Source organism: Nilaparvata lugens, unplaced genomic scaffold (assembly GCF_014356525.2).
Source record: "Nilaparvata lugens isolate BPH unplaced genomic scaffold, ASM1435652v1 scaffold8743, whole genome shotgun sequence".
NCBI lineage: Eukaryota > Metazoa > Arthropoda > Insecta > Hemiptera > Delphacidae > Nilaparvata > Nilaparvata lugens.
This window is the reverse complement of record NW_024094487.1, coordinates 1-8,921: the sequence shown is the minus strand read 5'-3', so window position 1 is coordinate 8,921 and position 8,921 is coordinate 1. Positions and strand designations below refer to the sequence as shown.

Genomic DNA, 8,921 nt, shown 5'->3' with positions numbered 1-8,921 from the left:
TTCACAATCCACATTGAGTCACTGCAAAAACAGACACATATAATTAAAGTTTACAATCTTACTGTAGAGCACTCATATTTAAAGAGCAAATAATTGTCCATTAGCAGGTGTAACCCGTGAACCCTGGCAACTGAAAACTTTACAAAATCTACCTACTGAGATCTTGAACGATTTAAAAAAGGCCTATAACCATCCTCAGTAAATAAAGAATCTATAAGCAACATTTCAAGTTAATCAGTTGAGTAGTTGAGACGTGATGATGCGTCGTTTGTGTATTTCCTATCCCCAACATGTATAAGCCGATTCCTTCCTTTATTATATTATAGATTTATCATTAGAAGTAGGCTATTTATCAAGTTGATGTTTCAACAAACTAAACTGTTATTATTTGCTAGGTTGGGATAAAACTAGGAAAACATGAGCATTAATGAATAAATGGTTTAAATTATAATACATAACCAACTTTCTGGACTTTCCAAATAAGAGAGGCGGCTATTAGGAGTTTATTTCGAGGGGCCGAACGACGTCACTTATCAACTCCTAAAATCTAGCTACTGCATCCAAGGCTATCTTATCGTTGCCGGCCCCAACCTTCAACCCTCAGGGTGAGCCGGGTTGAAAGACTCAAAGACAGCACTCTATATCCAGTGCAGTCGAGTCTCTAGTTCACCTAGAGCTATCCCACTACAAAATGATTCATGTCATCGATTCGACATCATCTGCTGCCAACGTGGACAGCACAAACAAGTGAGGCGAATACAGATATCACCGACCACTAGAAACCTGGTGGTGACTTGTAGCAGTCAGTAGAACGCGCTGACACGCGGTAATAAACCGGTGGAGCCGCCAAGGCAGTAATAAGGGTCCTTATGCCGCAGCCACATGTTGGCCCAATGATGACCACCGCCAGTGTGTCGATGGGTAGTTTGCCAGCGCTGGCCTTCATTGGCCATCGCTCCAATTTTTCTCGAGCGGAGGCCAGCCCCCCACCGTAGGCCAATGAAGGCCAAACCACCCATCCACACCAGTCAACCAATGCCTGTTTTGTCGTTTGTTTTGCTGATTTTTCTGTGTAAATGAGTATCTAATAAATTATCGAATAAAATATTTGTGATATAATGAATAATTTTGATTTATCAAGTGATTGGAAAAACTCTTATAAATTCTGATACAAGCTACATTTTGTCAAGGCGACAAAGTTGAACAGCTGATGTAATAGGACAGAAGAACTGGCTAAATCATTGCCACTCTGGGCGGCACTGGCTAGATTGGCTTTCTTTCAAGATGGCGGATTTTGACGTCACGATTCTAGCCGAGTTTCCATTGTGCATGTATTGTTTGACGCTGGCCTTGATTGGGCACTGGCCACATTGCAGTGTAGATGGCAAGACCAACGCGGGCCAGCGACTGAGGACTAGGCATAACATAGTGATGTTTGCAATTCACTCACCATAGATATTGTTATGCTCGATCAAGCCGCGGCCTTCGCCCAAGATGAAGACGCCACCCTGATGGCCGTTGTAGATCTCGTTGCGGTGGGGTTGCTGTGGGAATGGATGCGGTTGTCGATGAACTGGCCGAGCCCGTACAAGCCACCCGTCTGTCCGTGGTGGATCTCGCAGTGCACCACTGTCACTGTCGGGTTGGCGCCCGAACCCCGCTATCCCATTGTTGTGGATGTCGTTCGCCTCCAACAAACCCTGCAAACGGCATATAGGCAAGGAAATAATTACGGCGTTGCAAAAACATCAGGCTTTAGAGACCCTAGATGCCTAGATGGAGGAAGTTCCCTACACACAGAAATTCTTCATGAATCAGAGAGTTGCAACGTATCACCAAAAATGGAAAGAGCTTGTTGAACGAATGTCAGCTGACAGGCTGTGTTGTGCTAAAAGGACGTAACTCCGAAATGCTCCTTGTATATCTTTTCGGATGCAACAAGTTGCTTTTGAAAAGATGAAAAAGAGCTTCTGTTGCTTATGAAAAGATACATTTTCAAAAATGTTGGATGTTTTTGAAAGGGTAGTATTGAAGTCTAGTGGCCCTCCACCGATAAGAAAAAAGCTACAGGACCCGGACTGTACGAGTAGTCATATGAATAGTTGATACAAACACAGAAACTAGTAACACAAAATAATACACATTATAGGCTAACAAGTCAAGGTAATACATAGGTAACATAGGGAGTATATGTTTTCTACACAGTCAGTATATGTGGTACCTACCGTCAATTTATCATGTCATGTTTTAACCGATGATTACTATAATGTCTGGCATTCAAACAATATTATAATGGAATTTCACCAGTTAACATCTCCTCAACCGAATAAAAAGCCTGACCGGTATCAACTTGAATACACTCTCTAGTAAAGTGCTCATGTAGATCGCATATTAGATCTAATATATTCAAGATATCTTTGAAAAGTAAGAGCCTGCAGCATTAATAAACAGTGAAGAGTCAAATTGCTGTATATTTTTAAAAAATGGCTTGCAGGGATCCATTCTACCCAGATATTAAATTGCCACATCATAACACTGTGTTATTAAAAATATGCTTAATTTCTGCATGTACATAACTGAGTAAGTCACCATAACAATCATATATTTACAATTGTTATATACAATAAAGTAGCATAGATATGATGTTGAATTAATACTTTTATTTCTGAACACAGCAATCATGAGTTCAACTTGTCTTGATTCGAAAAGTTCTGTAGCACTGTAAAAGCACTATTCGAGTCTTTTAATTTCCTCCTAAACAAAGGTTTGCTCTCTATTTCAGTTGTGATAGGCTATTCATTTATTCATTTACGGTACAAATGAAAATTTGTCACTAAAATGAATACAAAATAGTAGGCTAGTTGGATAATTACCTGAAATGCTAGTGCAGTGCAGACAAAGATCTCGCAAGTTTCTTGAGGTATGATTTCAAAACCGACCGAGTAGAATTTTTCTAGTGTCTTGTCCAAATAATTTGTTCCATTTCATCAATTTTCAGAGCCTGTAAAAGAACATAGATAAATTAGATGAAAAAATAAGAAATTCACAGATGAATGAATGGAATCACAGTTCACCAATTAATTATCAGACACATCATATGAAAATAGAAATGAGATAATGAATAATGCATAATAGAAATTAATTCATAGATCATCACAATGCATACTTGAAATAATCATGTTTAGTACAAGTTAGAGTTTCTATACTCTTATTAGCTGGGCTCAACCTTTGATGCAGACGGAGAACAGGCCAATGAAATAGCACATCTAGTAAATTAATTGATGAATTGGAGGAAAATGACTGCAATACTTTGTGATAGAAGGAATGACAAACTTAAGGGCAAAATCTATAAAACAGTCGTGTCGTGCGGCCCGCGTTGACATACGGAGCGGAGGCCTGGGCAGTTAAGAAAGCCCATGAACACAGACTGGAGGTCACTGAAATGAAGATGCTGAGGTGGAGTTGCGGCCTAACTGGAAGGGATGAAATCCCAAATGAAATATAATTAATTATTTTTAACAAGAATGAACAGTTGATATCAGATCAGATATAGGCTTAACGGTATCAGCTATCCTCTATAGAAGGTACAGAATCGGCCCTACTGTTCTCCTATCTAAAAATAGAAGAACAACGTTGCCAATTCTCTGTCTTTTGAAGAGGATAGCTGATACCAGTACATCTGATATTTATGTATAATTATTGGCAATGTTGTCCTTCTATTTTTCTCCACTACCTTTAGGAACTAACTATAGATATTGACCAAAGTTGGTGGTAAATTGACCAAGCTATCCTCTTCAGAAGGCAGTGGCAAGGCAGATAATTGGCAACGTTGTTCTCCTACTTTCCTCCACTGCCATTATAACGTGGACCTCACTATAACGTCTCTGTTTTCAAAATTATCAAGGGACTTTATGCCTCCTATTGTGGTCTCAATCCTGCAAATAATATTTCAATATTTCAATGTTATATTTTTAAAGTTGTGTTTCCCAATTTACGAATATCTGTGGGCCAAGATTCTATATTACTCTATAGACCTCACTATAGTACTCATCTATTTCACTATCCATGACCAACTGCTAGTTGATAATTCAATTTTGATCTACTCGTATTTTTGACGACACTACAGTCCAATTTTTGAATAATAGTTATTAATGTGTGTTAAAAAATGGATTTGAAAATCGAAAGCGCTCTAAACGTGGGTAATAGTTTTTAATAACTATTATTCAAAATTCAGACTGTAGTGTCATCAAAATCGAACACTATAGTGCAATTTTTCAATTAGTAGTAGAAGTATTTCGATTCGGATACTACCAGATCATCAAAATAGATATATTACATAGAGTTGGTGATAAAATACTGCCCTGAATTGAGCCACTAACAAACTTGATAGCCAGAAAAGGGTACTGTAGCAACTATTAAGTTGTACGTAAGTACCTATTAACTTAGTAAGAAGTAAGTATACTTGATTATAACTGAGAATAAGTAACTTAAGTTGTGTGTCCCACCTGTCTGGTTGACTTCCTTTTCTGTGAGCATCAAGATTCAACATTCATGATTCAAGATCCAAATGCGTCCCCTTCTGTGTCTTCACAATCCACATTGAGTCACTGCAAAAACAGACACATATAATTAAAGTTTACAATCTTACTGTAGAGCACTCATATTTAAAGAGCAAATAATTGTCCATTAGCAGGTGTAACCCGTGAACCCTGGCAACTGAAAACTTTACAAAATCTACCTACTGAGATCTTGAACGATTTAAAAAAGGCCTATAACCATCCTCAGTAAATAAAGAATCTATAAGCAACATTTCAAGTTAATCAGTTGAGTAGTTGAGACGTGATGATGCGTCGTTCGTGTATTTCCTATCCCCAACATGTATAAGCCGATTCCTTCCTTTATTATATTATAGATATATCATTAGAAGTAGGCTATTTATCAAGTTGATGTTTCAACAAACTAAACTGTTATTATTTGCTAGGTTGGGATAAAACTAGGAAAACATGAGCATTAATTAATAAATGGTTTAAATTATAATACATAACCAACTTTCTGGACTTTCCAAATAAGAGAGGCGGCTATTAGGAGTTTATTTCGAGGGGCCGAACGGTTCCCTGCAAGGTTTGAAAAAACCTGAGCACAGATGCTGAGTGTTCAATGACTAACAATAATGCAAGAAAATCATAAAGGGATAACATGCAACTTAGTTATGTTAACTAACATGCATTGAAAATATCGGGAAGAGAAACAGGGGTGAGGAAGAAGTAGAACCAGGATTTCACTATTTTGAGCCCGGATTCTGCTGCTTTCTTAGTATCCTCCCAATTGGCTCCCTTGAATAACAATCAAGTGTCATCGGCAAAAGCGATTGACACTCCATTTTTAATTCTAACTTGGGAAGATCATTCATGTAGATTAGGAAGAGAATCGGAGACAGGACTGTTCCCTGTGCAAGACTATAATCAAGGCTGGTTTATTATCAATTTTGAGGATTTGGTATCTATTGTTTAATAGTTTTTAAATAATTAAAAATACAATCCGGCCTCAAGCAGCTGCTATGGCTGCGTTGTGCTCGTTGTTGGTTCGAATACCGCCAATGGCATGGTTTTTTTAGCATCTTATCACCAATGGCTGAAAAGAAACAATCAAGTGTGGTAAAAATTATAATAGTGAATGAATGAATGATTTGCATCGCGACTGGAATTCCCAAGTTTTAGACATTCCTTCACACACTTTTGTCATACGAAACACATACAAACGGTGGTAGTATATTCCAGCCCATATAATAATATTATAGTATACAGTATCAAATATACGAATGGCTTTTTATTAGTGTGGAGTTCCTGACGGAAGTTCTACTGTCGACTACTGTCAATTATTACTGTTTTGGACGGGTGAGGTTGTAAGAACGGCACAGTATTAGAGACCACCAGCGTCACATAGACGCCCTCTACTATGGCACTTCTAATTATGCTATCTATATCTATGGTACCACTCACCGAGCGGTGAGGTCTAAAGAACGGACGTATTTGATAATAATTATAACCTTTATTTCTGCATAACTGAGTATGTCACCAATATTTACAATTGTCATATACAATAAAGTAGCATACATATAACGTTGTATTAATACATTTATTTCTGAACACAGCAATCATGAGTTCAACTTGTCTTGATTCGAAAAGTTCTGTAGCACTGTAAAAGCACTATTCGAGTCTTTTAATTTCCTCCTAAACAAAGGTTTGCTCTCTATTTCAGTTGTGATAGGCTATTCATTTATTCATTTACGGTACAAATGAATATTTGTCACTGAAATGAATACAAAATAGTAGGCTAGTTGGATAATTACCTGAAATGCTAGTGCAGTGCAGACGAAGATCTCGCAAGTTTCTTGAGGTATGATTTCAAAACCGACCGAGTAGAATTTTTCTAGTGTCTTGTCCAAATAATTTGTTCCATTTCATCAATTTTCAGAGCCTGTAACAGAACATAGATAAATTGGATGACAATATAATAAATTCACAGATGAATGAATGGAATCACAGTTCACGAATTATCAGACACATCATATGAAAATGGAAATGAGATAATGAAAAATGTATAATAGAAATTAATTCATAGATCATCACAATGCATACTTGAAATAATCATGTTTAGTACAGGTTAGAGTTTCTATACTCTTATTAGCTGGGCTCAACCTTTGATGCAGACGGAGAACAGGCCAACGAAATAGCACATCTAGTAAATTAATTGATGAATTGGAGGAAAATAACTGCAATACTTTGTGATAGAAGGAATGAAAAACTTAAGGGCAAAATCTGTAAAACAGTCGTGTCGTGCGGCCCGCGTTGACATACGGAGCGGAGGCCTGGGCAGTTAAGAAAGCCCATGAACACAGACTGGGGGTCACTGAAATGAAGATGCTGAGGTGGAGTTGCGGCCTAACTGGAAGGGATGGAATCCCAAATGAAATATAATTAATTATTTTTAACAAGAATGAACAGTTGATATCAGATCAGATATAGGCTTAACGGTATCAGCTATCCTCTATAGAAGGTACAGAATCGGCCCTACTGTTCTCCTATCTTTCTCCACTAGAAAAATAGAAGAACAACGTTGCCAATTCTCTGTCTTTTGAAGAGGATAGCTGATACCAGTACATCTGATATTTATGTATAATTATTGGCAATGTTGTTCTTCTATTTTTCTCCACTACCTTTAGGAACTAACAATAGATATTGACCAAAGTTGGTGGTAAAATTGACCAAGCTATCCTCTTCAGAAGGCAGTGGCAAGGCAGATAATTGGCAACGTTGTTCTCCTACTTTCCTCCACTGCCATTATAACGTGGACCTCACTATAACGTTTCTATTTTCATAATTATCAAGGGACTTTATACCTCCTATTGTGGTCTCAATCCTGCAAATAATATTTCAATATTTCAATGTTATATTTTTAAAGTTGTGTTTCCCAATTTACGAATATCTGTGGGCCAAGATTCTATATTACTCTATAGACCTCACTATAGTACTCATCTATTTCACTATCCATGACCAACTGCTAGTTGATAATTCAATTTTGATCTACTCGTATTTTTGACGACACTACAGTCCAATTTTTGAATAATAGTTATTAATGTGTGTTAAAAATGGATTTGAAAATCGAAAGCGCTCTAAACGTGGGTAATAGTTTTTAATAACTATTATTCAAAATTTAGACTGTAGTGTCATCAAAATCGAACACTATAGTGCAATTTTTCAATTGGTAGTAGAAGTATTTCGATTCGGATACTACCAGATCATAAAAATAGATATATTACATAGAGTTGGTGTTTATTAACTTAGTAAGAAGTAAGTATATACTTATTATAACTAGAATAAGTAAATTAAGTTGTGTGTCCCACCTGTCTGGTTGACTTCCTTTCTGTGAGCATCAAGATTCAACATTCATGATTCAAGATCCAAATGCGTCCCCTTCTGTGTCTTCACAATCCACATTGAGTCACTGCAAAAACAGACACATATAATTAAAGTTTACAATCTTACTGTAGAGCACTCATATTTAAAGAGCAAATAATTGTCCATTAGCAGGTGTAACCCGTGAACCCTGGCAACTGAAAACTTTACAAAATCTACCTACTGAGATCTTGAACGATTTAAAAAGGCCTATAACATCCTCAGTAGATAAAGAATCTATAAGCAACATTCAAGTTAATCAGTTGAGTAGTTGAGACGTGATTATGCGTCGTTTGTGTATTTCCTATCCCCAACATGCCGATTCCTTCCTTTATTATAGATTTATCATTAGAAGTAGGCTATTTATCAAGTTGATGTTTCAACAAACTAAACTGTTATTATTACTAGGTTGGGATAAAACTAGGAAAACATGAGCATTAATGAATAAATGGTTTAAATTATAATACATAACCAACTTTCTGGACTTTCCAAATAAGAGAGGCTATTAGGAGTTTATTTCGAGGGGCCGAACGACGTCACTTATCAACTCCTAAAATCTAGCTACTGCATCCAAGGCTATCTTATCGTTGCCGGCCCCAACCTTCAACCCTCAGGGTGAGCGGGTATAAAGACTCAAAGACAGCACTCTATATCCAGTGCAGTCGAGTCTCTAGTTCACCTAGAGCTATCCCACTACAAAATGATTCATGTCATCGATTCGACATCATCTGCTGCCAACGTGGACAGCACAAACAAGTGAGGCGAATACAGATATCCGACCACTAGAAACCTGGTGGTGACTTGTAGCAGTCAGTAGAACGCGCTGACACGCGGTAATAAACCGGTGGAGCCGCCAAGGCAGTAATAAGGGTCCTTATGCGCAGCCACATGTTGGCCCAATGATGAGATTATCGAGATGGCAGTGAACAGTGATTGCGAGTTTCATGTGGTGTGTACTAAAGTTGT

General features: G+C 37.5%; 1 long non-coding RNA gene across 1 annotated transcript; it reads right to left on the bottom strand.

Moving 5' to 3' along the window:
* Nucleotides 1–3,779: 3,779 nt before the first annotated feature.
* Nucleotides 3,780–7,381, bottom strand: LOC120349211. Its single transcript, XR_005570306.1, has 4 exons — nucleotides 7,217–7,381; nucleotides 6,350–6,477; nucleotides 4,506–4,607; nucleotides 3,780–3,935 (listed from the first exon to the last, which is right to left on the bottom strand). It is a non-coding gene; the product is annotated as an uncharacterized LOC120349211 (long non-coding RNA).
* Between the last annotated feature and the right edge of the window lie 1,540 nt (nucleotides 7,382–8,921).